We start from the raw sequence: 14,693 nt of genomic DNA, 5'->3' as shown, positions 1-14,693 counted from the left end.
TGACATAAACACTGAAGGGATGTCTTATCACATGACTGCATGGTTCACTTAAAACAATAAAATAGTTAAATGTCATAGAGTGTTATTGTAGGTGAATGTATTATGCAATACATGGTTAAAATAAAAATTATGCATTTAACTCTCAAACAAAATAATTTCATTCCAGTTTTAAACATTTTACAGTTTGTACAATAAACATTTTAGTAAATTATTAAAGTAGGTAACTGTTACTCAGTGAATTTCAATAAAACATAAAATGTATTTTTAGGTGTATAGAATAAAAAATTGAGTAATAAGAAGCATCATTAACACACTTTTCCCTGAAAAATAATATAAAATAGATTCAATAAAGACAGACAATTTAATAAATTTTAAGAAAAGAAGCCAAGTGCAGTTTTGGACAGTCATGTCTAGTACATTTTGTTTGAACATTTATTTCCACTTACTTGCAACAAGATGTCTGATTTGCTTCAGCTGTGAAAAAGCCAACTTCCCCCCTTTCTCCAACCAGTTAACTTGCAGAGCCACAGAGGAGCTGTAGGTGTGATTTGATTGCAGAGAGAAGACTCTTTTCCTTTCTGAATGGAAGCCAAAAAGCAGATTTTCTGTCATCCATTATCCACTTTTCAGATATTATATATATATATATATATATATATATATATATATATATATATAATTGCTCCATCAGCTCCATCAATAAACTCCACCTGAATGAAGGCCATTTTTCTACAAATTGTGAAATGGACATAATAGCTTCTTTGGGTGGCCCCCTTCCCCCGCAAAAAAAAAAAAAATAAGGCTTGGACATTTCACATTTATTTTATTTGTACAATAAATCAAACCGAGTTCCATTAGAGCTATGAAACCAAATTATGGGAAAGGATTATTAACCATGACCATGTATTGGTGCAGTATTGTATTACATAATGGAGACATGAAGATGGATAAGATCACTACCAGACTGAAACTGTGTAAGGTGTTATGTATGTTGTCTGAGTTTCTGACAATAACACTTGTACACATTTCGATGCATTTGTTGAAACTGACTTTATTGGTCTGATCACAAGTACATATCAATGCGCAGGGACACAGTGTATATAATCCCTAAGATACATAACATAAGGTATAACTATTTGTTTATCTTTGAATAGCAAAAAGACCCATTTTTCTTCTACTTTTGATATTGCTTCATACCTAATGATATTCTCTAAACCAAAAACTTTGCCAATGTCAAGGTAACTGGATGGAAGTGGTATGTTAAAATATCATCAAAGTATTTGAAACACTGGTAAATAACTTATATACAGTCATCTTTTTGCACAGTGTTTTTCACTATGCTGGCCTTTCCATCAACATGAATGCAACTGTCTTTATGTCTCCTCCATCTCAGTGTACCACAAACTTTTATAGTTTCATTCATAGCAAGAAAGAAGGCAACAGGGAATATTGATTGTACGTGATTTGGCCAAACAAGGCTGCTTTTATTATATAACCCCTCTATCCTAATCGTTTTAACAATAATAACAATGTAGCAAATTGTTGCCTGTATTAAATGTTAGGCCACACTTTTTTATTTTTATGGATGACATCCTCTGAGGACCCCAAAATCGGTGCAAGCGGGCGAAAAAAAAAAAAAACTGCATAAGAAAAGTTATGTTTTCAGTACACAGCTAGAAACACTAATTTACCACAGAAACACGTATCAAACTAACAATATGTCTTTATCCATGCTCTCAAAATATTAAAGCATTGTGAATAGGGCCTACTTCGTAGAAAGGTAAAAAGTCATGAATATATATGCTGCATATTACCAAATCTATTTAAGGTTATTTCATGCATTCTGTTGGTATAGCAATCAATAAAACAAATATCAAATAAACAGCGTGTCTTTATTTGTACTCTCAGAAAATTAAAGCATTGTAAACACTTCATTGAATTGTTAAAAAAATGAAGCAAAGATAAGCCTATGCTTCCTACTACCAAATCTAAAAAAGGTAATTTCGGTCGATGCCATTTTGTCTACTTTGACTCACACGTAGCAGCCAACTATCGGGTGGCCTGTCTGACCTTCAGTCCACCAAATACCACGACGCTCTTGTCGACCCTTTTTTCGCTACAAAAATAAACCCTGGTATGTGCTGCTTTGGACAGAATGTCACTGAAATTTTCCGGGCGATGATCGCTGGCCGCGGCCAGCCTTTGGTATAATTGTAAAAGGGTGATATCTCAATGGTAAACCAATCCAAAACGACGGCCCCCGTTCTCTTTTTGACTTTAATTGTCGTGTATTTTGAAATTAATGCTAGAGATGAATTTGACGGCAAAGCGGCCATACTTCCATGTGGTGATAATACGCATGCGCAGAAAGCTCATTTTCCGCACTCGGAACTACTCTGATGTCTCCGCAGTCGACAATGACAGTATGGAGTTGCGGAATTAGCCGAGGATTGCCGATTGCATTTTCCGGCAAATTCAATAACGACGTTTGTGACAACCGACTTCCTTGGGTTTTTTTTTTTTTTTTTTGAGAACGGACGAAAATCGGTGCGCGCGCAGGATGTCATCCATAAAAATAAAAAAGTGTGGCCTTACGGCCTTAGGGACAAAAATTATATATCAAATATTCAATATGACTCATTATCCTAAAAATTATGATGTGACGAGTCAGCAAAAGTTTTTATATGGCCCTTTGCAATGATTTTTGGACAGTATTGGGAAGTCTTTTTTTGGGGGGGAGGGATGATTTTGACTTCCATTGTTTTGAATTTCTGACATTCTTCCCACCACTTGAGAGACTGGAAAACTTGGTTTCCTAACCATATGTTTTAACTGCTGTAAAAAGTTTTCAAAGGGAAAGACAGATACATTTTCCAGGCTGCCAAAGTTCTTAAGGCATCTAATGCAAGATGAACCACGCCATGCCCATTATAGATGGCCATTTCTGGCCCATACAACTGTTGGAACTGTTTCACAAAGGCAACCATCAGTTAATAAGCATAACTATTGAATGAAATGCAAAGCTTTTCATTCAGGAAATGTGCTCTGAAACACGTAATATATCTTGCCCATTAACAGAACGCAAAAATTACTAATATTTAAAAAAATTCTTACTCGTTTCTTTGATGCCTTTCTTAAAAGAATAAAAAAGACATTCTTTATCAGTGCACATTGTACATATTTATTGTCATGTGTAACAAAAAACGAGGCTTGCCAACTATCCTAAGTAAACTTTATGAAAACCTATTAATACCCATATCAACATCATAGAGCTCATTTTATATTTGCTCATTTGTTTTATTGTACCACCAGCGTTAGCGCTGGCGGTACACATGGTTTCGGTCTTGTCCGGATCGTTCCGCCGGCTCCGCCGGACGGCTACCGTTACCGCTTCTCCTCCTAGACGGTAAGGGCCCCCGTACCCATCTCTTGGATTTAGGTCACCTATAATCTCAGCTCGTTCCACGTAAAATTTGGGCTTTGCCGGTATTGGGGTCTGGGTGTGGCACTCATTGCAATGCACCCTTGTCCAAAAATGGCAAAATTAAATGCTAATTATCTACCCTTCGGAAGGGGTTATGGGAAAAATTTCTACAGACGGCTTTCCAAAAGTCATATGTGTAGATTTCAAATATGCCCTTGGATTTGACCTTTGACCTTTACTTCAAGGTCAAACGGGCCAAAATTTTCAAAAAAATAATATTTTTTATGAAAAATTTTTTTTTTCCCTGTTATTCAGACACCACACAGACTTAACCAATAATATTATTGGAAAGTGTTACCCTTCAGGTCATCTTTCATCTCCGTGAATTTGGGGTCAATCGGTGCATTTTCACTGGAGTAACGGCCATAAGATGCCGAAACTGAAAACTGTCTCTAATTCGGGAACTGTTAATGCTAGAGACCCATTCTTCTTTGCATTTTGTAGAGCATGTAAAGCCCAACACTGGAGGTGGTCTCCGTTTTTTTGTATTCCAAACGGTTTTCGAGTTACGCTATCAAAAAGTACTTATTGGTGGTGAAAGCAAAATGTGCAGTACGGTATAGTCAGGTGGCTCAGTCCAAATTTTTTCCAGAATTGTGCAATAGACACCCTGAGCTTCAGAGCTAACTTGACACTAACCTTTTCACTGTAGCCTATCTCCATCGTGTCAAGTAACCTCTGACGAAAATAGTTTGACCTAGTTTATATAAGCCAATCAAATCCATGTTTCAAAATTTTTCACCAAAGTTTGGTGAAAACGCTGATTGGTTGACCGTCAATCGGCAATCCTCGGCTGATTCCGCAAGCTCCATACTAACAACATAGTTATTGTCGAGTGCGGAGACATCCGAGTAGTTCCGAGTGTATTACCGTACACAAAGAAAGCAGAGTGACTACGAAAAAGAATGTGTTAAGTTATCTCTTGATTCTTTGCAAAATATGAGTAAATCGGAATTGAAACCATAGGGTCTAGCAGTTTGAGGCCCTGCATCATTATCTACTGAGAGACGATGTTATTTGCGTGCTGCCCACAGGTTACGGCAAGTCCCTGATATTCAGCCTTATCTTTGATTGGTCCGGATTTGAACAAAGTGCGCTTTGACTCGTTCGCGTTCATTGGCTAGATCGTTTAATGAGTCATTGAGTGCGGGCTTTTAAATTTGATTGGCGGGCGGCGGAGGCAATCGAATCTGGTCAGAGGTTACTTGACACGATGGAGATAGGCTACAGTGAAAAGGTTAGTGTCAAGTTAGCTCTGAAGCTCAGGGTGGCAATAGATGATAAAAGCATGAAACTTTCCCCGATGAATAACCATTGGGTGTTCATCTATTTTGGATCAGGGGGTTGACAAACACCCAATGGTCATTCATTGTGGAAAATTTCATGCTGTTATCATCTTTTGCACAATTCTGGATAAAATTTGGACTGAGCCGCCTGACTACTTTTCACCATGAACTAAACTTTGCATATTTTGCTTCCCTTTCATATCCAAAACTGGCAGAGATAGGTCCATAGTTACTATTGGACTTGAATAGGAAGTCATATACTGGCAATCTAAATGTGACCTTGAAATTGACCTTTGACCTACTTTTCACCATGAACTAACCTTTGCAAATTTTGTTTCCCTTTAATCTCCAAAACTGGCAGAGATAGGTCCATAGTTACTATTGAATTTGAATAGGAAGTCATATACTGGCAATCTAAATGTGACCTTGAAATTGACCTTTGACCTACTTTTCACCATGAACTGAACTTTGCAAATTTTGCTTCCCTTTTATCTCCCAAACTGGCAGAGATAGGTCCATAGTTACTATTGAACTTGAATGGGAAGTCATATACTGGCAATCTAAATGTGACCTTGAAATTGACCTTTGACCTACTTTTTACCATGAACTGAACTCTGCAAATTTTGCTGCCCTTTTATCTCCAAAACTGGCAGAGATAGGTCCATAGTTACTATTGAACTTTAATAGGAAGTCATATACTGGCAATCCAAATGTGACCTTGAAATTGACATTTGACCTACTTTTCACCATGAACTGAACTTTGCAAATTTTGCTGCCCTTTTATCTCCAAAACTGGCAGAGATAGGTCCATAGTTACTATTGAACTTTAAAAGGAAGTCATATACTGGCAATCCAAATGTGACCTTGAAATTGACCTTTGACCTACTTTTCACCATGAACTGAACTTTGCAAATTTTGCTTCCCTTTCATATCCAAAACTGGCAGAGATAGGTCCATAGTTACTATTGAAGTTGAATAGGAAGTCATATACTGGCAATCTAAATGTGACCTTGAAATTGACCTTTGACCTACTTTTCACCATGAACTGAACTTTGCAAATTTTATTTCCCTTTTATCTCCAAAACTGGCAGAGATAGGTCCATAGTTACTATTGAAGTTGAATAGGAAGCCATACACTGGCAATCTTAATGTGACCTTAAAATTGACCTTTGACCTACATTTCACCATGAACTGAACTTTGAAAATTTTGCTTCCCTTTCATATCCAAAACTGGCAGAGATAGGTCCATAGTTACTATTGAACTAGAATAGGAAGTCATACACTGGCAATCTAAATGTGACCTTGAAATTGACCGTTGACCTACTTTTCACCATGAACTGAACTTTGCAAATTTTGCTTCCCTTTTATCTCCCAAACTGGCAGAGATAGGTCCAAAGTTACTTTTGAAGTTGAATAGGAAGTCATATACTGGCAATCTTACTGTGAAATTGACCTTTCACCTACCTTTTGATGAACTTTTGATATATTTTTTTGCATATTTTGAAAATTCTTGTTGATTGCATTTTTACAGCTTGTCAAGCAAAAGACTGGTGGCTGTGTCCCTTATTTTGTGTATGTGGGGGTCTATACGAATGCGCTTGCTCCAGCTGGTGGTACAATTTTCGGAGGCGGTATCGCCTCTCTGATCCTCTAGTTTTACTCAATTTCTACATCACTGAAATGCTCACCATCACTACCATCACTGTCAAACAGAGATTCAAAGTCACTGACATCTAGGATGTGTTGTGCAGTTCTGATCTTGCTGATTGGTACTGTATAGCACCACTTGCAGCTGTGAACTCATCATCAGCTTCTCCCCTGTCCCTTTCCTGTAATGAGGCAGATGAACTTCTGTTAGAATCTTCCTAAAGCCTCTGCATGGGCGCCTTGAAAGTTGGCGGACAAGCTTGTTGACTGTTGGAATTCCACCATTGTATTGACTCGTCTGGGTTAAAATTCTTTATCTCAGGGGAAAGGAGCTTGATCACTATTATGTTCTTGACTGTACTCACACTGAGACGGTTGCAAAAACAGTTTGCAAAAGCTATGAATGAATATTTTAATGTGATATTAAAATATTTATAATTTTTTTTCAATTGACCTTGCCGAACTGAATACTGCATCTTTGTGTTGTATTTATAACTGAAGGAGAGTGTTCACCTTCAAATGTCTCCTCAACTACATTTATCTCAGCCAGGCAGTAATCTGCTAGGAAATCATCTTGGGTTCCAACATTTTAGTATTTCAAGGGCTTCTCTAATGCTAATTTCATCCTTATGCTCTGGAATGAAACACAGCTACAATTGAATAATTCACATTTGTTTTAATGCACAGGAAAAAAGTGGCATGGCATATTTCATAGTTCTGGATGTTGCATCCAATAAACACAAGATATTGCTATATTTATTTAACAGCTTCTGTTAATTGCCACTGTGATTGAGAGCATTCACATTGAGAAGAGCCAAGGTCTAGGCAAGCCAAGACCTAAATATGGTGGACCTAAATGTTCTTTAATGGTCTCTCAATGAATGTCAATGAATATCATTGAATATCCTTCACTGTTTGTTCCTCAACCTGAAATATCCATATCCCATTAAAGCATTGAAGATGGTATATGTCATTAACTAATTTCGATTCAATATTATAATTCTGTGATGTCACACATCACCTAGTTTGATAATTATTTATAATATATTGGCCTGATTCTCAATATTAGACCTCTGTTTTCACTGATATCATTCCCTCTATCCATGCTTTATTCTGTCCATGGTACTTGGCAATAGTCGTGGTCCATCACTGCTGCCTGTAAGTCAGCTTTAGGGTAGGCATATCTGGTGGCTACAACAATCTTTGATACTGATGTGAAGTGATAGGTCAGATTCCTGAAGTAATCTGTGTATCCTGCTCTATTTCTGAAGTTGGCTGCCCTTGGGTCCTGAAACCGACAGTTTGCATTGCTCCCAATATTATGAGCCTTCTTTGGAGAACCTCATGTAGAAAATAAACAAGTACATTTATTAAGTATAAAAAATCTTCATTTTTAGTGCTACTAAAACAAAAATATGAGCGTACTCGTACATAGACTACATGACAGATTATCCGTATACGCTCATACACACCTTGACTAATCTTTCATTTTTTCAAGGAAAATAGTTAGCATTTGTGTTTTTCAAGCACTAAATGAAAAGAAAACTACCATGGCTCATAGGAGCCTACTCGTGCATCTTTTAGACGCCCCTTTACATGCGAAAACAACAAGGCCTATGCCCAGTTCGTCTTTTACTACAGAGCTTTGAGAGCCGAAATTGACATGGCTGTGTCTCTTTCGTCACTTAATGAACTCCATAGAAGCAAGAGCGACACGACCCATGTCGCGTTCGTCTGTTACTGTGGATTTTTGAGCTTCAAATGGCTATGTTAAAAATCTCAAAATACACATTATCATGTTTTGTTCGGCATTTACTGAGACCCATAGATGCGATATTGACAAAGTTAATATACACGAAACCGACATGGCTCGTGTGGTTTTCGCAGTTGAATAAGCAGAATCTTATAAATGAACTTGACGTGACCTTGAGAGTCATGTCGCTTTCAACTCTAACAAAACCTGCAACAAAATCTATCTCTACACAGACGCGTGTGACATGTACTATTGGACATGGGTCAGTTGAAACCCTATTAAGCTAAAGGGCCCATGTTACTTTCAGCCAAGTCTTACATGTCGAGTCCAATAAATTGAAACAGAGGGACTGTACCAAAACCCTTTTTATTTGACATTGTGGTATTCAAATGTTTATGTTTTATCCAGTTGGATGATGTTGGACCATTTTGATTCTATGAAGCCGTCCCCCTCAAGGATAACCCCTCATTTTGTGACAATCTCCTCCCAGGACCCCCCCCCCCCTTAATTTATTTGAATCACATAACTGATGAAGTGAGTGCTTTTAAAAAAAGTGTGACCACCTTTACGATTATTGAGATTCAACTGTATGACATGAGAACAATTATTTAGCCAAGAGAAAATCAAATAACGCTTTCGTGTAAAAAATCAATTAACCTGCTTATCATCTTGCCTGTGAAGATACACCTTTTTATGAAGGGGGAGGGGGTGTATCCAGGCTGAAAAATATAGTTGTTGGTCTATTACAAAACAGCTATTGCACTTTGAATGGCCATTTGCTCCTCCTTTTCCTTCAAAGTATAAGGAATGAGAACATGCATGGACAAGAATTTATCCAGCTGTGATAAAATTATACAAGTGTGCTGTTTTTGCTAAACATGGGTGACATTATTGTGTATAAAGAAGGGTCAAAAGAAGAGTGAAGTGTATAGGACATTTATGAAATAGCTGAGAATTGGGTCATTCTTTATATCACATTTATTTATATTTTTGGTTGAGAAAATAAAACACATTGCCCAAAGTGTAACTGAAAAATCTGAGCACTAGTATTCATGCAAAAATATTGCACCATGTACTAATCTACTAAACTTTTGACTAGGGTAAACAGTTTATAAAATATTTATTTTACATAAAAAACTGAGCACTTGTACATCCAAACAAAATAGTGCTTAATGTCTAAGTGCACTATACATGTACTTTTCAATGGATAAACAGCTAGCATAAAAAATTTTTAAACTCATCAAAAATACAATCTAGAACTAACATTTAGTATTCATGCAGAAATATTGCACCATGTGCTAATCTACTAAACTTTTGACTATGGTAAATAGTTTATAAAATATTTATTTTACATAAAAAACTGAGCACTTGTACATCCAAACAAAATAGTGCTTAATGTCTAAGTGCACTATACTTTTCAATTGGATAAACAGCTAGCATACAAAATTTTTCAACTCATCAAAAATACAATCTAGTACTAACATACATCTTAAATAACACTCAAACTCTTTCAATATGTAAAATCTAAAGGCAGGCTATCAGTATTTCCAATTTCTTTCAGAGCTGCCAGTGCTGGTATCTTCAAATTCATTTGCATGATACATGTACTTGCCATTGGTAACATGGAATCTGTTGCAAGTGAAAATGTCAGACTTCTATCACTTGAAAATCCCAGTGAGGGGATTTCCCTTACACCAGTGCAGAATGCCAGAACATGTCCTAAAGTTACACTCTTTCTTCTACCTGCTGAGAAAGAAAAAGTACACTATTAAATATAATCTTCAGCATTAATTGAAATTTAGTTATGAGGCATTTACATTATACTCAATATCTATGTTGTAGATTATCTTATTTAAAAAAAAAATACATCAGTTACAGTGCTGTAAGTGACAGTAACAAAGCTTGTAATGTTTATATATATATATATATATATATATATATATATATATATATATATATATATATATATATATATATATATATATAAATGTTGTTGACCAGTCTCATCGTGAGGTTATAGGTTGTACTATATATCTACTGTGCACAGGTTACTTTATTGGGAAACCATTTGCTCCTCACTTACTATTAATCACATTTTTATTGTATGATATACTTTATTATTACCTGCCACTTCTCTCAGATACCTCAAGTGTGCTCTTCTTCTCTGCGCCTGGATGACTGAGGCGCAGAGAATTCTGCTTTCAGAAGCCTCTGTATTTTTGGAAAAGTAAGGCTTGTATTTGAATCCTTAAAAACCATTCTCAGTGTGGGGAGTTTTTCCATCAACTACAATTAAAGTTGAAAAGTTGTTATCATTAATAACATTGCTAGAAGTATTAAAAAAGAAATGAATATGCAATAGGATTTAATGAACAATAAAGCAGTACCACAGATGTGTAACTGCATGTAAAATTTATAATTAGGTTTGTTGATAAATTGATTATCAAAAATTGAAAATCATTATAATCATAATAATGATACTGATCTTATTCATTAAGTTATAACTTAAAAACCCAGTTTCCTTACCTATATCAATTAAAATCACGAAGTTAATTAACAGAATTAAAAGGGCTATAATAAATAAAATTTTTCATCATAATTAAATCAAATACAAGTCATAAACGGTCAGTCTACACTTTCAAAAACCGTGTAAAAAGCTGCACAAACTGCTGGACAATTGCATTACCATATATTCTGTCATTTCAGCATTTTGAAGCAATGTTTATATATTGTAAGACAAAGTCATTTCTCACAACAGAAAGTTTGCCATTTTAAAAGTCCCTTTTCACTTGAAATATATACATTTACCTGTATAATCCCCACCCGCCTTAGCCCTGACAAAAACTGTTTGTGGTGTTTTGTTTCTTTTTCCAATATACATTCCACAAAGGTTGGGCACCGTCCACCTTGCAGCAGGCTAAGTCCTGTAAAATGTTTAATATGTTTAATATATCTATATATCTCTCTATAACAAAAGTTGACCTGCACACACACACAAATATATCAGCTGATTTATTATATTTGTTTACGGGTTGTTTATATTGTTGCAATGAATAATCGCTTATTTGTGTAATGGGCGTACCATATGGATTATTAAGGATAAACTGTTCATATGACAATGGAATAATTCAATATAAAATATAAAAAGTTCAAATGTTCATATATAGTGGCAGATTTAGAGGGGGCATGGGGGTCCTGAAAAAATTAACTTAATATTCACCTCTTGGAATAAGAATTTTGACTACATGACATATACCAAAAACACAGTTCTCCCTCTTAAATACCAAACAATATGTCTTTGCATCCATGGACCCCCACCCTTCAAATAATCCTGGATCTGCCTCTGATATAACTAATGGACACAAATATATTTCAGTCCATACAATGCAGTATTTTAAATTGTGAATTACCATTGCTAATGTATATTTTTTCATCAACTAAATTGATTTTATGCTGATGGACATGCTGTTACTGAAAAAAGGAAGATTTGCGTCACTGGTGCATGCTTTTCAGGAAAAAAGTCCACGCCGATTTTTTAATTCATATTAGGCCCCATGCCTATATTCTCAGGAAATACCAATGATAATATATCAGGTGCTCTACCAGTGGAGATATTAGGCTATACGTAGGGTAGGTATCTGAAAGAAGCATCAATTGACCCCAAATGACCTCGATAGTTTGTAACCATAGCAACGAAATTATGATAAAATTTTCTGTTGTTATAAAGATTATTTATCAATCTTTCAAACATAGAAAAGGTCGAAGTAATGTACCGAACAAATCATGTGCATTTTGTAGAGCAAATTTGATGGAAAATGCATCACTCACACAGCTGAAAAGTTAAGCAGACTCTTTGCGTGAGGGTTAAATATGCATGGGGCTGTATTTCGGTAAAAACGCAACGCAAAGCTTTACTATTTTGAACACACATTTAATAAAGTCATAAAGATAATTCACTATGAGTAATATGAGTGTATTCTGTGAGAACCCAACCTTGCCACTTTCTGGCTGATTTGTCTGGTGGTTAGAAAAACTTGCACTTAATTGTACTCCATTGTTAGTATCATCATTGTACCACCAGCGTAGGCGCTGGCGGTACACATGGTTTTAGTCCCGACCCGTATGTTCCACCGGCTCCTGCGGCTCCGCCGCCAAGTCACCATTACCACTTCTCCTCCTAGACTACTAGGGCCTGCGTACCCATCTCTTGGATTTAGGTCACCTATAATCTCAACTCGTTCCACGTAAAATTTGGGCTTTGTCGGTATTGGGGTCTAGGTGTGGCACTCATTGCAATGCACCCTTGTCCAAAAATGGCAAAATTAAATGCCATTTTTACCCTACTGAAGGAATTATGGGAAAAATTTCTACAGACAGCTTTCCAAAAGTCATATGTGTAGATTTCAAATATGCCCTTGGATTTGACCTTTGACCTTTATTTCAAGGTCAAACGGGCCAAAATTTTCAAAAAAACGAAATTTTTTACAAAAAAAAAATTTTTTGCGCTGTTATTCAGACACCACACACACTTAACCAATAATATTATTGGAAAGTGATACCCTTCGGGTCATCTTTCATCTCCGTGAATTTGGGGTCAATCGGTGCATTTTCACGGGAGTAGCGGCCATAAGATACCGAAACTGAAAACTGTCTCTAATTCGGGAACCGTTAATGCTAGAGACCCATTCTTTTTTGCATTTTGTAGAGCATGTAAAGCCCAACACTGAGGGTGGTCTCCATTTTTTTGTATTCCATACGGTTTTTGAGTTACGCTGTATCAAAAAGTACATATTGGTGGTGAAAGCAAAATGTGCAGTACGGTAATGGATATTAAATTTTGAACCCCGGAAAAATAAAACATAAGGCTTGGCGAGGCAGACAACTTGTGGTTAAAAATGACATTATTTCATCAAATTTGAACATCTGGAACTTCAGAGCACCTCCCATTTCAAGAATTTTGACCAAAATGACCTTTTCTTTATATTAATTAATTTTTTCTGTAGGAAATTTATGGCACATTATTTTAACTCTAAAATCATAACATTTAGTCCCTTATATCTCCAAAACTGGCAGAGATAGGTCCATAGATACTATTGAAGTTGAATAGGAAATCATATACTGGCAATCTATATGTGACCTTGAAATTGACCTTTGACCTACTTTTCATCATGAATTGAACTTTGCAAATTTTGGTTCCCTTTTATCTCCAAAACTGGCAGAGATAGGTCCATGGTTACTATTGAACTTGAATAGGAAGTCATATACTGGCAATTTAAATGTGACCTTGAAATTTACCTTTGACCTACTTTACACCAAATACTGAACTTTGCAACTTTTTAATGCTTTTATTTTCAAAACTGGCAGAGATACGCCCATAGTTACTATTGAATTTGAATAGAAAGTCATTAGAGGCAATTTACTGTGACCTTAAAATTGACCTTTGACCTACTTTTAACCATGAACTGAACTTTGCAAGTTTTGTTCCCTTTTATCTCTAGAACTAGCAGAGATAGGTCCATAGTTACTATTGAACTTGAATAGGAAGTCATATACTGGCAATCTAAATGTGACCTTGAAATTTACCTTTGACCTAATTTACAACATAAAGTGAACTTTGCAACTTTTTAATGCTTTTATTTTTAAAACTGGCAGAGATAGAGTCATAGTTACTATTGAACTTGAATAGGAAGTCATATACTGGCAATCTAAATGTGACCTTGAAATTTACCTTTGACCTACCTTACTATGAACTGAACTTTGATTGTACCATTTTAGTTATATATATATATTTTTTGCATATTTTGAGAATTCTTGTTGATTGCATTTTTTACAGCTTGTCAAGCACAAGACTGGTAGTGGTGTCCCTTTTTTGTGTGTTTGGGGGTCTATACGATCGCGCTTACTTCAGCTGGTGGTACAATATTCGGAAGCGGTATCGCCTCTCTGATCCTCTAGTTTTTATTTCTATTCATTGCATTTCACCATACACCGTAGACTGTTACTTGCCTTACCTGTATGTATGATGTAAAATAAAGGCTACCAAAAATGAGATACAAATTTCATCCCTTAAGACAAGGCTCTAACACCAATGTTAACAAAATTAAAGCTCTATGACTGATATATTTTAGCAAACTTTTCAGCTTTCCCAGCAGCAATTTTCACCTTGATCGCTTTTTTTCTATCAGGTCATGGTGGCAGTCCATGATGATTTCACTGAAAATCATGAAAGGTATCAAGTTCTAACCATCCAAATGAAGTACGTATCTTGTCTTTGATTCCATCTAATCTTTTTGGTTGAAAATTTCCAGTCTGCAATATAAAAATATGAACAATTATGGTATTCATTTTAAAATAACATTTATCTTACAAATTGTACCATTCCATAATATTTATATAATATTAAACAACAACACAGATCTGTGGGTTATTAATTACAAGAAAGCACAATGTCCTCAAATTTGTCTTCCACTGCCAGGGCCTCCTGGCACCAGTTTACTCTTTTCTGACAGTTGATCAATCTGAT

General features: G+C 35.9%; 2 protein-coding genes across 10 annotated transcripts in view; one reads left to right on the top strand and one right to left on the bottom strand.

The window, feature by feature from the left end:
* Nucleotides 1-4,744, bottom strand: part of LOC106172929 (alpha-1,6-mannosylglycoprotein 6-beta-N-acetylglucosaminyltransferase A) — a 379,609-nt gene extending 374,865 nt beyond the window's left edge. Inside the window, exon 1 of the mRNA XM_086997894.1 lies at nt 4,124-4,744. The gene's annotated coding sequence lies outside the window, so the exon portion shown is untranslated. The remainder of the gene's footprint in view (nt 1-4,123) is intronic.
* The window catches only part of LOC106170874 (uncharacterized), a 125,643-nt gene that overhangs the window by 26,686 nt on the left and 84,264 nt on the right, over nt 1-14,693 (top strand). The gene's annotated exons all lie outside the window — the stretch shown is intronic.

Source organism: Lingula anatina, chromosome 10 (assembly GCF_051362555.1).
Source record: "Lingula anatina isolate TDL-2025a chromosome 10, LinAna3.0, whole genome shotgun sequence".
In the NCBI taxonomy this organism is placed as follows: domain Eukaryota; kingdom Metazoa; phylum Brachiopoda; class Lingulata; order Lingulida; family Lingulidae; genus Lingula; species Lingula anatina.
The sequence above is the reverse complement of the archived record's forward strand: the minus strand, read 5'-3'. Positions and strand labels throughout refer to the sequence as shown.